At 40.5% G+C, this 17,513-nt stretch overlaps 1 protein-coding gene across 2 annotated transcripts in view; it reads left to right on the top strand.

Moving 5' to 3' along the window:
- Window positions 1-17,513, top strand: part of FRMD5 (FERM domain containing 5) — a 311,056-nt gene that overhangs the window by 122,607 nt on the left and 170,936 nt on the right. The gene's annotated exons all lie outside the window — the stretch shown is intronic.

The following is a 17,513-nucleotide window of genomic DNA, read 5'->3' as shown; positions in this document are numbered from 1 at the left end:
AGGGGAGGGTTGAGCATTAAATAGCAAGAATCCTTGCTGTCCAGTGTAGTTCAGTTTATGGTGTAGAAGTTAACTTGTCATCAGAAAAGTCACCTGAGAATACTTTTTAAAACACACTTGCTTTTTCCATTAGAGACTTTTAAAAAGTTATGTAAGGGCCCAGTGCTGTGGCCTAGTGGCTAAAGTCCTTGCCTTGAATGCGCTGGGATCCCATGTGGGCACCGGTTCTAATCCAGGCAACTCCACTTCCCATCCAGCTCCCTGCTTGTGGCTTGGGAAAGCAGTCGAGGACGGCCCAGCGCCTTGGGACCCTGCACCATGTGGGAGACACAGAAGAGCTCCTGTCTCCTGGCTTCGGATCAGAATAGCACCAGCCGTTGCGGTTACTTGGGGAGTGAATCATTGGACAGAAGATCTTCCTCTCTGTTTCTCTTCCTCTCTCTATATATATCTGACTTTGCAATAAAAATAAATAAATCTTTTTTTAAAAGTTATTTATTTGAGAGAGAGAGAGATACCACTTCTGGCTCCCTCCCCAAATCTCTAATATCCTGGACTAGGCCAGGTGAAGCCAGGAGCCAGGAACTCCATCCAGGTATCATACACGGATGGTAGGAGCTCAAGTGCTTAGGCCATCACCCCCTGCTTCCCTGACATATTAGCTGGGAGCCAGATCAGAAGCAAGGTAGCCAGGACTCAAACAGGCACTCTGATGTGGGATGCTGATCCCAAGTGGCAACTCAACTTCCTGTGCCATCGTGCCTGAAGACTTCCCTGGTTGCTGGAGGGAGTACACTTGAAGGAGATGTGTTGCAGCCTTGAATTTTCTTTCTTTTTTTTTCCTCAGTTCTCCTGTAAGATAATGGAGGAAGGGGCCTTTGGCTTTGTTTTATAGAAACATGGGCAAGAAAAACTTTTTGTGAAATTTTGAAGAAATCTCAAGAACAACTGTTTTTAGAGGGGAAAAAAACATTCTCCCAGTGTATCAAAAAATTAAAGAATTTATGAGAAAAAAAGCAGATTTGAGAATAGTTTCAAAGCCTGTCATTATTTCTTGGATCATGAAAGATTGTAGAATATTAGTGTTGACATTTTGGGTTCACTTTTCTTGCTCATTTTCCTCTGAGGCTGTCTATATGTAGCAGATGGACCAGATTGTGGCACAGCTGACCTGTTAGTTTTTACTATTTCCATTATTAGAATCTCTCACTGGTTGTGTAGCAATTCACATCAGCCACAATGATGGCCAAAAATAATGGGATTTTAATTGGCCTTATATGCTACTCATTTGTGGCCCCAAAGCAGACAATTTTTATTTGAAAGGAATATAAATGAGCGTGGGTGATAATTTTTAAATGCATTTGAATAATTCTTGTTAATAGTGTGAGTTCATAATCACAGAGAAGGAATCTCATCAGATCTTATGGTAAATTTGAATGAATTATAAATAGAGGAAGGGATTGTGGTGCAGTTTTGTGTGTGAACGGACACAACTAAGGCTTGCTTGGTGTGTATCTGACTTGACTAGTCCCGCTTAGTTCCGGGAATTGGCCATCCCAGATCTCTTCAAGTATCAACAGTGTTGATATGCTTTTCCTTGGATACAATAGTGAACTCTGTGGTAGCATACAGACTTTCCCAAGTTCACAGTTGAGGATTTTAAACATTCAGTAAAGACAGAAAATTAAAGGAGAAAAATCCAGTGCAAGCTGTTCAAAACTAATCAGTAGGAAATTATGTAAACTTAATTAACTAGGGCATCAAGGGAAGTGCTGTGAAGTGTAATGAAATATTTTAGAAATGAGGCAAAGAGTCAAACTGAAGCAGCGTTATTTGAAGTGTTCCCAAAAGCAAGGGAGGAAATATCCTGCCGGTATAGGGAGCATTTCCTGACCTCGTGCCTTATTTTTGGCTGTAAAACTCTGTGCCGGGAGTCTCAGGGGAATAGGTTTCACAAGGAGAGTCTACAGCTGAATGAACCAAAAAAAAAAAAAAAAAAATCTAATTCTGGCTTGAGTTGTTTGTTGGATGCAGTTCATGGAGTAAAGTGGAGACCAAAATATAAGCATTTGTGGTCCAACTGCAAACCTCTAACTTGCAATATGGTAGGCTAAGATATGAAGAAAATTCACAAATTTTCAATCTAGATAGACCACTTGGAAAAAGGCTTGAAAATTCTCTTTTAGGGTTCAGATTCAGCTCAATTTTTTAAAAATACAATTATCTTATCAAACACCTGTTCTTCAAAAGTGATATGCTAATGCTGCTTGAAACAAATCACTGAATAAAGCATTTCATTGCCCTTTGAGAACTTGCATCACACTCTGTATGTGTGAGAATATACTTAAGTGAAATAAGTCCATCAATAAGCATGCTGGGCAGCGGTGAAAAATAATACTTGCCGGAGTCCAGCTCCAGCCGAGTTCGGAGCTCGGGAAGGGTGCGTGGAGTCGGCGATAAAGAAAGACACAGACACAGGCATTTGGTGCATTCTCACAACAACTCAGAAAGAAACTGTCCTTTTTATTTATTCAAAACCCTTCTCAAGCTTCTGCACAAGCAACTATTCTATTTTTTTCTTTTCAAAATTAAGGGGGCATGTACAGACATTTGGTCATTCCGTCTGCACTTCAAGGCTAAGCAGGTGCTCCTAAAGATAATTTTGCAAAATACTGTATTCATATTCTTCAAAGCAAGCTATTGTTTATTCTTCAACAGTAGCCATGGAGCAACAGCCAGGACTCCAAGGCCAAGGCACATGTGATTATCTACTAATCAGTAGTACTTTCCCACCACATTTTTACTTCTACAATTTACCCATCATTTAATGGGAAAATAGGTTATAAAGGAAAAAACCTAAAATCTAAAACAGAACTTAAAATGTTAAATCCCCCTACAACTACAGACCCCTACAACCCCATAAACAATAAAGCAATAATCAAAAGCATTTTTCTTTAATAAAAGCATCCTTAATTCCTCTAGCTAAAAATTATAAAAGCAGCTAAAACAATTACATTTTCTATGTTCCAAAAAAATTGCAAAGACAGGCTAGTCTTTGAGATAACAATAACTGTATCTATTGCCGTAGCGGTTTCAGCTCTCACTCCCATCACTTGTATTAATATTTAGGATATTTTCAAGCCCCTTCCCAGAAGGTGCGCTATATGTCTGGGCCAGATTCTGAGGCAATAATTAGCACACAATAAGGTGTCCAAAAATGGCACGGGCTTAATTGTGCTCCTGTGTGTAAATTGTCAAAGGCCCACTCACCAAGACATTATCAGTGACATTGACTCTCAAGCTCACATCGGTTGCAAAAACCTGCAAAAACTGTCTCACAGAGGTGAACAACAATGCCTCAAAAGAATACAGAATTCTTAGTGGGGTGCTTGAGTGTCCATGCAGCCAGGGGGTGAAACAGCGTCAGGGTGGTCAGAGAGAAATACGCCGGGCCCTGCCAAACAGCTGGAAGCTCCCCCGAGCCCTGCAAACAGGGGAGCTGTTCTCTTCACACCTTCGTGCCATCCACACCTACCGCACGGACCCCAGCAAATACTCCTGTATTAGAAGACCCCTAAATGTTGATGTCTAGTTCTATCTTTTTCTCGTGTCCCACATCTGAATAATCAGCTGCCTGTTGGGCCTCTCCCATCAGCTTACACATTAAAAAAAAAAATGTAAATTTTTTGCTGCCCGATGACTTCAAAGGTGAATAACAGACATACAGAGCAAAAATGAAGTATTTCCTTGAAGCTATCATTTATTTGAGTTGTGCATGTGGAAATTAGATCTTTTAGGAATATTTGTATTGAAGAAATTAAATTTATTACATTACATACTCGGCCCTATATTGATATACAAAAACCCTTTTAAAATAGGACAACCTCTCTACAGTTCAATACTATCAAATTTTGAAAGATAAGGAGTGAATGAGTGTGTATGTATTCATCATTTAAAAAATAAATTTGAAAATTCAAGTGTAGTTATCCAAATAAATGACAAAACATTTCATGTTTAAAATTTTTTTCAGAATGCATGCCATTAAATTTAGCATTTTGTCCTTTTCAATATTGTTTATATAGATGAAAGGGATGCACACCCATGTGGGTTTCTGATTAGGTTGGGGAGAGTTGAGGCAGGAGGGAGGTAGATGTGACAAATGTTTTAAATTTTTTTAAAAATCTCTTGTGTCTACAGGGAGAGAAGTGTAGGGGTCCACTCGTTTCTGTCAAACTTCGTTAGCACCTGGGGATCGGTGTCAGCCCCACCTTGTGTGAACTGGTGGGTTCTTCAGCCAAGCCCAGCTCAGCTCATCACAGGCCTGGTTTTCATGCATTCCAGAACATGCCATGGCCTAGTTAGGGCAATGCAGTAAGCTCTACCAGGTCAACCCCCAGCCCTGGTTTTTCCCATGTCCTACAGCCTAGTCTAGCCCAGCTTAAATCCCAGTTGGCTCTCATGCACTCTTTTTTTTTAAAAAAAATTGATTTATTTATTTTTATAATCTTACATAATTGATTAGGGTACAAAGGGTTAAGGGCTACAAGAAAGTGGGTAAGACCATTGTTTCTACATTAATATTATCATTTTTCCCCCTGTATCTAGGATCAGGGGAGAAACAAAGGGAGAAGCCCCACACAGCCTCCCACCCATCCTAGATGTGGGGCATGTTCTAAGGGTCCTGCTCAAGCTGTTTTGATAGTTCAACAGTTCTGAATTGCTGTCAGTCTCGCTGTTCCAAGCACGATGGATGAAATATATTCAAAATCCATTGGCTGTCATAGTCTCTTCACGGTTGGGGTTCTGAGATCAGCAGTTCAGTTGGAGGAATCTCCAAAGAAACTTCATCTGAGGTGATCCCAGACCTGATTCTTGTGTGTGCTTGCCAGTACAGGGTCTGGCACCATCCATTGCCCCAATCAACTTCTGCACATGCTGGTCATTGCAATTGATGTGTCAGTTCTGTTTCCAGCCCTTTCTTCTGCTGGAACCAATGTTTATTGCAGATCAGCCCCATCCTGACCAATTCACACAAACCAATGGGAGCTGCAGCCTAGTTGGGGTGATTCCTGATACCACCACCAGGCATGCCCCCTACCCTGGTTCCCATGCTTGCTAGTATGTATCACAGATTTGTTTAGTCTGTCCTACATCCCATTTAGTTCTCGTACATGTCAATGGGCATTGAGGCCTATTTCAACCCAACTAACCCTACTGTCCAGCCCACACACATACTGACGGGTGCTGTTCTGTCTAGCCACCCCTGCCCCTGTCCTGATTTTCATGCTTTCCAGTGGGAGTGGTAACCTAAAAGGAAGGTGCCTGCTGTTTCCCTGCTAGACCACTCCCACTCCCTGATCATGCACTCACAGGTGGTTCTGTGGTTTAACTTGACAGAGTTAGCCCCCAGTGCTAGCCTCTGCCAGCTGATGCTGCAGCAAAGCCCAACCAACCCTCACCCATTCTAATTTTTGCTTGCACCAGTAGGAACAGTTAGCCCAACCTGGCTTTTCCCTGATCTAGCTCACATGAGGTCCACAAGTGTTGTAGTCCTGTCTGGTCTGGTCTTCCCCCATCCCAGCTCATGCTCTCCAGTGGGAGTTGCTGTCCAGCAAGGAGCCCACATTCCTGCTGCCGGCTTTGCCCCCTCCATCCCTGGTTCTCACGTGTGCTGTTTGGGCGCTTCAGACACATCTGATACGGCTAACCTCACCTTCACATTCTGCAATGTGCACCAGTTTTGTGTCGTGACCATACCTGGCCCGACCCACACTCTATTCTGGTGCTCGGATTCACCAGTGGTTGATGTGAACTGGGTCAGCCTTCTCTGCCCCTAACCTATGCCAAATGTGTGCTGTTGGGTACCTTTCCCTGGCCTGAGCTGGGTTGCTGCCTATCATGGTTCTTATGCTCACCTGCAGGGACTGTGTCCCAACACAGGGGTTTCCCAAGCTTCTCCATCAGAACCTCTCCCAATGCCAGATCTCACACATACCAGTGAGTCCATGAGCCAGCCCTACTTAGTCCACCTCCTGTCCTAGCAGGAACAGTGGCCTTTCCTGACCAGCCTTCACCCATTCTGGTTCTTATTGTTGGATGTTTTAGCCCAGCCAAGGCTCATCCATACCCAGACACTGCTCACACGTGGCTCAGCAGGGGCAGAGACCTAGCTTAGTCCATCCTACATCTACCCTGGTCCTCCAGAGCACCAGATGGTGCTGGCGTCTAGCTTGACTAGGTGTACCCAGCCCCAGTTCACACTTGTGCCAAGAGAGATTGCAGCCATATCCAGACCTAAATGCAGCCCCCTCTCTGGCCACAACACACTCCCGTGGAAACCCCACCAAGCAAGGGTATACTCTCACAGCTCCCGTTTCGGGCCTGTTCCCATCCATAGCTTATGTGCATGCCAGTTTTTGTTCTGACCCAGCTTGGCATAGCCCCTCACCTGTCTCAGCCTTTGCCTTTGATGCTGTGGCCTAGGATCCCTGGCTCATGCAGGCCAGTCGGTGTAAGAGTCAAGCTTGGCATGACCTGTGTTCCATCCTGATTTCTGTTCTTCCTTGTGAGTTGAAGGTTGCTTGGCACTACCCAGTCTGCCCTCTTCCAGTTGTAGCTGGCCCACCCCACATCCTGTTTTAGGATGCACATTTGGGTGCTGCTGCCTTGACCTGCTCAGACTGTTGTCGGTTCCTTTACCTGTAAGTGATGGAGGTTACATGGTCATACCAGGCTCAGCCCATCACTACCCCAGCTCGCGAGCTAACCAGTGGGACTTGTATTTCCACAGGGTCGGGCCCATAGTTCCCCCACAGAATCTACCCCTGGATCTGGTTCTCTTGCATGTTAGTGTCTGACCCTGCCACGTGTGACCCATCCCCTGTCCACCACTCAGATAGATACTGGTACCTAGCCCTGCCAGACAGGCCCTCAGCCATAGCTTTCATATGGAGTAGTGTGTGGCAGTGATGCTCTATGCTCACAGCCCATCTCAGGATTTCCATGTGGGCGGGTGAATCAGTCTGGGCCAAAGAGATCTTATGGACTCTCCCCTCCAATCCACCTGGTCTCTATCCCCACGTTTACCAGAAAGTTCCATGACCCCATTGCTGGGAATCACTCAAGAATTCATCCCTCACCTACACTTACACTGGCCTTATCCCTGGATATCCCTAGGCAGCAATTACATATCCTAAAAACCCTAGAGCTCGCTGCCAGTTGGCCAGCAGGCAGAGCCTGATACCAGTTAGTGTGCTGGCCACAGAAAGCCTAGGACTCGGTCACTGCCTTTTGGCAGTGACTTTGGCCTGAGTTGCCAGCATTTGGTCTGGCCTGGCTGGGGCAATCCCCACAGCCGCCCCACTGCAGGGAGCTGCTTTTGCCCCAACCCCACAGTCAAACCAGATGTCATTTCTTTCTGATGGGACCATTCAAAATATTCTCTACCACCTATTTGTAACTATTCAATTAATTATTGTGCACCATAGTTATCCACTTTCCCCACATTCTTTCTAGATTCTGATAATCACTCTTCTGTTCTTTGCCTCTTTGAGATAAACTTTAGCTTCCAGATATACTTAAGAATATGTGATGTTTATCTTTCTATGCATGACTTACTTCATTTAACTTAATGCCCTCAAATTGAATCTATGTTGCTGCAAATGACAAAATTCTATTCTCTATGACTGTATATATCACAATTTATTCATCTGCTGATGGATACCTAGGTTAATTTTATTTATTGCTATTGAGAATAGTGCTACAATGTACATACAAATGCAGATATCTCCATAACATATCGATTTCATTTCCTTTGGATATATACCCACTATTGGGATTGCTGAGCCAGATGGTTATTCTATTTCAGATTTTTTTTAAGATTTATTAATTTTTATTGCCAAGTCAGATATACAAAGAGGAAGATCTTCACCCCAATGCTTCACTCCCCAAATAACTGCAATGGCCGGAGCTGAGCCAATCCAAATCCCGGAGCTTGGAGCCTCCTCCAGTTCTGCCACATGGGTGCAGGGTCCCAAAGCTTCGGGCTATTCTCGACTGCTTTCCCAGGCCACAAGGAAGGAGCTGGATGGGAAGCTGGGCCGCCAGGACTAGAATTGGCACCCACACGAATTCCCGGTGCATGCAAGCCAAGGACTTTAACCACTAGGTTACTATGCCGGGTCCTCTATTTCAGATTTATAGAGGAACTTCCATACTGATTTTCATAAAACTTGTATTAATTTACATTCAAACAACAATGTAAAAGAGTTGTGCTTTCTCTGAATTCTTACCAGCATTTATTTTTTGTCTTGCAAAGCAGTGATTCTAACTGAAGTAAGCTGGTGTCTAATTGTGCTTTTTGAATTGCCTAATGATTTGTGTTGGTGAACATTTTTGCATATTTTTCTTAGACATGTGTTCATCCTCTTGAAATTTCACATCATTCCCTCTTAAAATTGGATTACTTCAGATTTTTGTTGTAACGTTGTTTGAGTTCCTTGTATATTTTGGAAATTAATCCTTTATTAGATGAATACTTTGCAATATTTTCTTTCATTTTGCAGATGTGCTTTCACTCTATTGATGGTTTCCTTTGCGGTACAAAACCTTTTTTGTTTTTTGTAATTCCATATGTCAGTGTTTACCTGTACTTTTGGGATCATATCCATAAAAACATTGCCTGGACCAACATCCTGACACATTTCTCCTACCTTTTATTGGAGTAGTTTCAACGTTTTCAGCATTAAATTTAAGTCCTTTATGTATTTTGACTTAAAATTTTACATAGTGAAAGTGAGGACTAGTTTATGTGTATGGGTGTATGATTTTCCCTGTACCGCTTATTGAACCGATGTTCCTTTGTCCACTGTATGTACATGCTGCTTTTCTGGAAAATTGGTTGGCTATAAACATGAGGATTCATGTTGCTTTGGTTAGTGTAGCTTTTTGCCCTGTTTTTTTTTTTTTTCCTTAAAGATTTGTTTGTTTTTGTTGGAAAGGCAGATTTACAGAGAGAAGGAGAGGTGGAAGCAAGATCTTCCATCTGCTGGTTCACCTGAGTGGCCTCAATGATCAGAGCTAAGTTAATCTGAAGCCAGGAGCCAGGAGTTTCTTCCGGGTCTCCCATGCAGGTGCAGGGTCCCAAGGCTTTGGGCCGTCCTCGACTGCTTTCCCAGGCCACAAGCAGGGAGCTGGATGGGAAGTGGAGGAGCTGGGAGTCATTGGGATCTCTGCAAATGCAAAACAAGTATTTAGCCACTAGGCCTCCATGCTGGGTCCTACATTGTTTTTAAGTAGAATATTGTAATGTCCATAGCTTTGTTCTTGTTCAGTATTTATTTGACAATTAGAAGCCTTTTGTGGTTGCATATAAAGTTTGTGTTTTTTTCTAGCTCTGTGAATAATGTGATTCATAGTTCTGTGAAATTTTGTTGAGTCTATACAGATCACTTTGGGTGGTATGGACTTATGAACAATATTAATCCTAATCCAGAAACAAGCGATATCTTCCAATTATCTTGTATCCTTTTCAGTTTCTTTCATTAATGTATTAGAATTTTTATTGTGGAGATCATTTACTTGCTCAGTAATCTTATTCCTAGACATTTTTGTAGTATTGAGAATTGGATTGCATTCTTTATTTCTTTATCAAGTTTCATTAATGTATAAAAAGGTACTGAATTTTTGTATTAGATTTCTATCTTTTATAATATTACTCAATTCGTTTATCAGTATTTTGGCAGGATCTATAGTTTTTTTCCATATATAAATAAAATCTTCAGCAAATATGGATAATGTGACTCCCTCCTTTGCCATTTAGATGCCCTTAATTTTTTCTTTTGCCTAATTGTGGTGACTTCCAATACTATATTGAATAAGTAGTAAACATGGACACCCTTGTCCTGTTTCTAATCTCGGAGGAAGCAATTGCACCTTTTTTCCATTCCATGTGATGTAGCCCGAGGGTTTGTTAAATACAGCCTTTATTGTCCTGTCATCTGCTTTTTCTATACCTAGCTTTTTGATGGCTTTTGTTATGCAGCAATGTTGAATATTATCACATGGTTTTATGTGTATTTTGATATGATTGTAACATTTTAGCTTTCTGTTGATACAATGTAGTATGTTTATTGATTTGTCTTGAACCATCCTTGCATGTTTGGGTTAAATCCTACTTGATCACGGGGTGTGTGTGTTTTAATATACTTTTGGTTTTGATTTGCTAATATTTTGTTTATGGTTTTGCATTTAAGTTCTTCAGAAAAATAGATCTGTAGTTTTCTCTTTGTTGTGTGCTTATCTATTTTTTGTTTCAGGCTCATGTTAGTCTCGTAGAATACACAAAAAAGGATCCAGCTTCCTTTAAGTATTTTTGAATAATTTGAGAAAGATTTGTAATTATTTTCTCTTTCAAAGCTTGACAAAGGGACTGACATTTGGTGCAGTGATTAAGATCTGCTTGAGATACCTATATCTAAAGTTGGAGGGCTTCCACATCCAATCCAGCTTCCCGCTATTGTGTATCCTGGAAGGCGGCAGGTGAGGGATCAGGTACTTGGGTCTCTCTGACACACGTGAGAGACCTGAATCAAGTCCCTCCTTTTGTAGGCATTTGGATAGTGGACCAGTTGGCGGGAAATCTTAATCTCTCTCTCTCTCAATCTCTCTCTCTCTCTCTCTCTCTCTCTCTCCATTCTCTGGGTGTGTGTGTGTGTGTATGTGTGCACACTCATGGTTTACAAATATGTGTTTAAAATTCTAAGTTTACTAAATGTAGCAACGGAGCTGTCTGGTCCTGGACTTTTCTTATTGGGAGACTTTTTATTACAGATTCATTCTTATTACTTGTTACTGGTTGTTTACATCTTCATGGTTCAATTTTGACAGCTTAAATATGTCCAAAATGTATTAATTTCTTCTAGGGTTTTCTAGTTTGTTAAAAGTGTAATGCAGATTTTAAAAATAATTAGTGGGCCTATCCTGGAGAGTGACCTATGTACCAATGAGAATATGTATAAGGCAGCTGTTGCATGACATTTTTCATAAATGTCTGCTAATTTAATCTCTAATTTAACTCTGATGTTTCTTTGCTTCATGTGTTTCTACATTGATTTTTGTGCATGTGGTAGATCAGTTGCTTTTACCAATTTCACAAGGATGGGTTTTGTAAGTACAAAATTTTCTGTGTCATGGGGTATTGATTTAATATACTGCATTGACTTTGGTTCCAAAGGACACTTTAACGTAGCATCTGCGTACCTTCTTCAGTCATAATAGATGATGGTGATGTTATCAAGTGTCTCATTGGTTCAGGCTTCCAGAGTTGTGTAATTGTACTATCAGTTGGGATGCAACTCCCTTAGGGTAGGTTGTGGGTAGCTGTGGTGCTGTGGGTTCTGCTGTGTGTTTGGGGTGCTCTGTGGTGTCCTGGGACCTCCTCAAACTGGCCCCAAGGTCTTCATGGGCCACTAAGTTTTCCAATGGTAAATGTATCGAGTGTATATAGTATGTATGGGGACTATCAGAGGCTTCTCACCCCCTTTCCAATCAGCTAACTCTCTTTGTTCAGTGTTGACCTCAAGAGATAAAATAGCAAACACTTTATGCCTGGTTCCATTCTTTTAAGGACATCACATAGCTCTGTGCACTGCACAATGAGACTTGTGCTTGCTTTCTTGCCGTGATCAACAAGGAATGGAATCTTCTGCACTCTGATGCCTGAAATTGGGAGAGTGGTTGTAGAAGGCAGTTGCTTGGCTGTCTGTCTAATGTGGTTCCATAGGCTCAGGCTGTGGGTACTGACCTGGGAATAGGGCTGTGGAGCTTCGCTTAGTACTTGTTCATCAGGCCAGGCACTAAAGCCTGCACTTAATTCCCTCTTCTTCGCCGTCTGTCTATCACTCTCCCTCTCACTCTCCCTCCCTGTCCCTCTCCATCTCCCACTGGAGTCTGCAGTGTCTCCAGTGCTGTATTGCTCGGAGCTGGGGAAGGGGTGATGTGAGCGCTTCTTTCCTCCCTGCCTTGTTCTGTCCAGTTTTTATTATTATACTAAAGCCAGATACTGAAGTCTCCCACTTAACTTTCTCAACTCTTGTAAAGGTAGATTGGCACATGAATATTTGTTCAAATTAGTGTCTTTGTAGGGAGTTGATTGGACAGACTTGATCGCTGCCATCGTGTTCCCTCGTTTTCTCAAAAAAGAAAGAGAAAGAGGGGAGGAGAAAGCAGGACTTTGCATTTATTTCAGTGTTTTCCACGGCCTGTCGAGACTTGTGGTCTCACAGTTCCTGCTTTCACATCAGGGGAGTAGATAATTGAATTTGGATAGTACTGTAGTTTTTTAGTTGGATAGTACCTTTCTGTATGGAATCTCTATAGAGGAAATGTGTCAGATAAGAACATTCAGGGATGAAATTTCTGTGTGCTTGCATGGATACATACATAGTTGTATTTGATATGCTGGAATCTAAGTTACAGGAATGTGCTGTCTAAAATAAGAGGATAGTGTCCTATATTTGTACCATCATCTGATCATTGACAATGGAGTGCTGTCTGTTTGAAGTGCCAGAAAAGTTGGGGCAGGACTCACTTAAGTTAAAATAGGAAATACTTGTTCTTTTATGATGAAAATAGAAGCTTAAGTCCTTCTTTAAAATATGTTAGGAACTATGATTCTTCAAGGATTGACAGCGTCTTGTTGGAAGCATTTATTTCCCATTAAATTGGCATCACTCTAGAATTGGTGGTTGAGATCTATTTGGCTGAGATCTCATTTCCCATGCACTATGTTAGATCATTGATCTCCAAGCTAGGGACATGTTTTTTTTGGGGGGGGTCTAATTATAATAGCTTTTTTTAAAAAAATCCAGCAATGTCTAGAAACCACCAAGGCCTGTGAACTTTTCTGTTTTTTAGAAATATATTATATAGGAGCAAGAAGCAAACGTATTTCATACTATAATGAGTCAAAAAAAAAATCACCTTGCCTTAGAGTCAGTTGTACTGACAGCTGACACAAGCAGAGAAAGGCCCAGTAATGGCTGTTCATCCCACAAGCCCTGGCTTTGGTGCATAGCACAAAGGGATCCTTAGTGCTAAGGATGTAAGTACTAGTTCTCTGAATCACAAGGCTAGGAAATGTCTGATGATGGCTTCATTATGAAAAGTGGGTATTGTGACCTTTGTGAAGAAGTTTAACATTTTTCATATATCTATGGATGTTTGGCCCAGAGGTTGAGATGCCAGCGAAGATGCCTGTGTCTCCTGTTGGAATGCCTGGCTTTGATACCCAACTCTGGCTCTTGACTGCAGCTTCCTGCCATTGTAAACCCTGGAGGGCATTGTTGATGGCTGTAGTAATTGGGCTCTTGTTATCCGTGTTAGCAGACAACACTGATACCCTTGGCTCCTGTATTTGGCTTCTGCTCTTTTGGCATTTGGGGGAAGTGAACCAACAGGTGGGAGTTTGTGTGGGTTTTTTTGTTTGTTTGTTTTTTAGATTACTTTCTTTATATCTCTGCCTGTCAAGTAATTTTAAATTTTAAAAAATCTTATATCAGCTAGCTTCTCTGTTAAAAACAAAAACCAGAAAAAACAAAACAAACAAAAAAACACCATTTCTGTAGGTTAGCTGGAAGGGGCCTAACAGATCATGTTCTTTAATGGACTGTGCTTATGAGCTTCTCATTGGTAGCCCTGTAAACTCCAACACCTGATGGAGAATTTGGTATAAGTGTATGGTAAATATTAACTGAAAGAATAATTCAATGATATAACTTTGATTACCATTTTTCCCTGTCAAAAAAATCTTAAATTATTACTGCTTCCCATGGCCTTCATATTTTGAAAGGTTTACTGTTACTAAATTTATGTGCATTGATTAAGCAATAGCTCATTTATTTTCTAATTTTATTGACAAAAGCCATCTGAGACTTCTGGTAGTAAAAAAAAATTACTGATTGATTAGTTCTATAATTGTACCTTAAAAATGAGATACTGGTCCTGGCACAGTAGCCTAGTGGCTAAATTCATTGCTTTGCATGCGCCGGGATCTCATATCGGCACCAGTTCATATCCCGGCTATTCCACTTCTCACCCAGCTCCCTGCTTGTGGCCTGGGAAAGCAGTTGAGGACGGCCCAAAGCCTGGAGAACCTGTACTCACATTGGAGACCTGGAAGAGGCTCCTGGCTCCTGGCTGTGGATCAGCTCAGTTACAGCCATTACGGCCACTTGGGGAGAGGACCAGCAGATGGAAGATCTTTCTGTAATCTGACTTTCCCATAAAAATAAATCTTTTTAAAAAAAATTTTAAAAATAAGATATTCTGTTTACATTGTGTGGCAAATAACTTTTTGAAATAAAAATAGCTAGCAGGAGTCAGCCCTTCCATTACCTGCTTATCCTTGTTTCCTTGCAGTGTTTGCAATTTATCTAGATCTGCCCATTTGTTAAGAAACAACAACAACAACAACCAAAAAAAAAAAAAAGGAAAAAAAAAAAAACAAGGAGAAATGGAGGGAACGAGAGAGCAGAGAAGAAGGAAAAGGAAATAGGAAAATAACAAGTAGCTTTTAGGGCTAATTATTTTGGAAGTTCCGATGAGAAGTTTGAGTACTCAAAAAAAAAAAAATCAGTGGACTTATCTGCACTATTCATTTTATAGGTAAGCATAGTAATAACTAAGATGTTAGGATTAAATGACCATCAAAGCAAGTTGATTACTTTTTCCCCAGTTTAGTGTCTAGTTAAGTTGGATGTATGGGCTAGGGCATGGATGCATTTTCTGGAATGGTGATTTAGGTTTCTAGCTCTTTTTTTAAAAAGTAAATGGTATTTGGATTATTGTTTATCAGAATAAGTTTTAAAGAGAGAATTCTATTTTTAAAATACTAGTTATCTCACATTTAGTGATACATAATATCATTGCATTCCCCCAGGGTCTAGTTCACTGTTCATATTAATATTTTATTGTTGAAAACTGAAAAATCCTACCAGACTAAAAAAAAAATGTGTAAACAAGTATCATAGTGAACCCTTTTCTCGAGGGGGTTGTTTTTGGCCTGGGAAGGGTTTTCCAGGTGGTGATATGACGTGAGTGCATGTCGTGAACTTCAGACCAAGTCAAGGACAGCCTGCAGAGTGGCCCTTGTGGGCATAGGATAATACTCTGTAAAGCTGACTGAGAGAAGATGGAACATGCCTTTCTGTCTCTTCTCCTGTGTCATTCTGCCTTTTTCAAATAAAAAATTAAAAAAAAAAAAAAAGCTGACTGAGAAAACCAGGGATGAAACTACACCATGCAGGCAGAGTCAAAAAATTGACAAGAATCAAAATTCTCATTATCAATGATGATTTTTACATTTTACGATTTTAAGCATATCAACATGGTAATAAGTAGTCAGTAAGATTTTTTTTCTGTAAAAATCAATCACAAATTCCTCTTTAATAAGCAGCTTTTAAATCAATATGTTAATCCCTTTGCTACAGCATTTATGGGTAATAGTTAAATTTGAACATCTTTATCATGAATTTTGCTAATAAAATTTGATGGGTTTTTGACAGAATATTGTGTTTTTCTATATGCATGCTTTGTGTGCAGAGTTTCTATAAAGGTCAAGAAGTGGCATTGACAGTCTCGGAAATGTAAATATAGAAGAAATTATACAACAGGGAGAGGAATACTAACATTTACCTGATTGATTTTATTCATTTATGATTTTTTTATAAAGGTATAATTTGTAGATAATACACAATCTTTTTACCACCAAAATTCAGAAATCATTTCGTCTTTAAAGAGGACAAAATATGCCATATAGTATTATAATCTAATGGCAGGAATGGATTTGTAACAGCCTAAATACGTTCCTGGCATGGACACTGGCATTAAGAATATTGCATAGTATATTCTGGTGTTGGACAAAAGCCAAAAACATTGAGTGTTTTCCATGGTTTCACACTGTAAGTAAGCAGTAACCAATTCAAAGGGTTTTTAGAGCTAGTTAGCTTATTTGTAACAAAATGTTTCCATCATAACTTTTCCCTTTTTTTCACCTTGAGAGGAGAGGGTAATCTAGCCATGTTTCAACATCTCTTAATTTACAACAGTGAATCATGCAGTTCCTGTACTGACAAGCATCAAGAAGGTGCAAACATTTGCAGGGTAGTGTGGAGTGGTTCTTTGTGCATCAGGTGGTCCGGAACAGGAAAGGCACAACCCGCTGTTAGTTTTGACTTTTATATGTCACATTTACAACTATTAAGTATTAGAATCCTCAGAAGAGAACTGATGGGGTTGGTAGGTTAAAAAAAACCATATTTCATGAGAACACTAAAGAAAATCATGGGAGTTAAAAAAAAAATCAAGGTTTAAGAGTAACAAATATGTTTGCAAACAAACCCTTATGTATGTAGTATAATATTAAGAAGTTAATTTCTTTTCCTGTTTATTGAGAACGTAATCAGGCACGGTGATCTAAGCTTCTGCATGCGGCAGCATCCCATGTGAATGTCAGCTCCTGACCCGGCAGCTCCACTTCCCATCCAGCTCCCTGCTTGTGGCCTGCGAAAGCAGTGGAGGATGGCTGAAGTCCTTGTGCCCCTTCAAGGTGAGAGGCCTGGAGAAAGTTCCGGGATCCTGGCCCTCGCCTGACCCAGCCCTGGCCATTGTGGTCACTTGGGGATTAAATCAGTGAGTAGAAGATCTTGTCTCTCCTTTTCTCTGTGGCTCTGCTTTTCAAACAAAAATAAAATAAATCTTTAAAAAGATACAATCAGTGTATCTCTAGTACAATGAATGACACAAGATTCAAATGTAGCTTTATAAACTGAAATGATGTAACAGTGCTGAAATATGAGATAAATCATAAATAAGCACACAATACTGAATTTAGGTTCCAAAAACTTGGCATTGGATTTACAAGATGTATAATATGTTATATATAAAGCAAGGGGGAGAAAGTTGTACAGTACTCTTGAGTGTTGTTAGAACCTTAGTTTTGTCTTCTATTCTGGGCATCAGATTTAACCAACTAGGTTATACTAAGAGGAAGACAACAAGGAGATGAGGATACTGAAAGCCACCATGGGAAGGTAACTGAGAACTACTGGACAAAGACATAAGTAAAGTCATAATTATTGCATCTGGGAAAAAAAACTCTTAGAGATTATTTAATCTGAAAGTCTAAGCTCTCAAGATGAGGGAATAGGTTTAGGAAAAGGGCCTTCAGTCATACCATGAAAGAGAAGCTGACTGCAGCCTGGTGGTGTTCAAGAGTGCCAGATGATGTGATAGCAAAGTGCCAGATAGGTGACGTGTTGTGCAGAAGAGAGGCCAGGTGTTTCTTCTAGTTTGAAAAAGCAGAACCAAGACTGATGTTGGAAAGTGAAAAATTTGTAATGAAAGTTAAAGGAACAGATACCTACCTATTGTAACTATGTAGTTTTAGATTAGATTGCCTTGAAAAGTAGTGATGTATCTATTGCTAGAGGTGCTTAATAAAGGTTGGATAGGAT

The sequence above is a fragment of the Ochotona curzoniae genome, unplaced genomic scaffold (genome assembly GCF_017591425.1).
Source record: "Ochotona curzoniae isolate NIBS_2020 unplaced genomic scaffold, NIBS_Ocur_1.0 scaffold_4701, whole genome shotgun sequence".
Lineage (NCBI taxonomy): Eukaryota > Metazoa > Chordata > Mammalia > Lagomorpha > Ochotonidae > Ochotona > Ochotona curzoniae.
The sequence above is the reverse complement of the archived record's forward strand: the minus strand, read 5'-3'. Positions and strand labels throughout refer to the sequence as shown.